The following is a 316-nucleotide window of genomic DNA, read 5'->3' as shown; positions in this document are numbered from 1 at the left end:
GTTAAATTCGTGCTTAAATTCAAGAAGAAATTAGCAATCATAATAATATGGAACTTTGTATAAAACTGTAGTAAAAATGACTTAAATTTGTGCATTGATTCACTAATTTAATGAAGATTCAGTTTTGATTTTTTTTTAAGTAAGTTCAAGAAGAATCTAGCAATCATACTAATATACATTTACAGTAAAAATTAGTTAAATTCGTTTTTGTTTTGTCTATATTATGAATATAATAAAAGAAACTTTCCCTTTTGCAAAGAAATATTAGCAATAAAATATATAGCTACAAAGTTTAGAAACATTATCGCTTCGAAAC

Source organism: Nicrophorus vespilloides, unplaced genomic scaffold, assembly GCF_001412225.1.
Source record: "Nicrophorus vespilloides isolate i.1.1-1 unplaced genomic scaffold, Nicve_v1.0, whole genome shotgun sequence".
Classification (NCBI taxonomy): Eukaryota; Metazoa; Arthropoda; class Insecta; order Coleoptera; family Silphidae; genus Nicrophorus; species Nicrophorus vespilloides.
Note: the sequence above shows the minus strand (reverse complement) of the source record.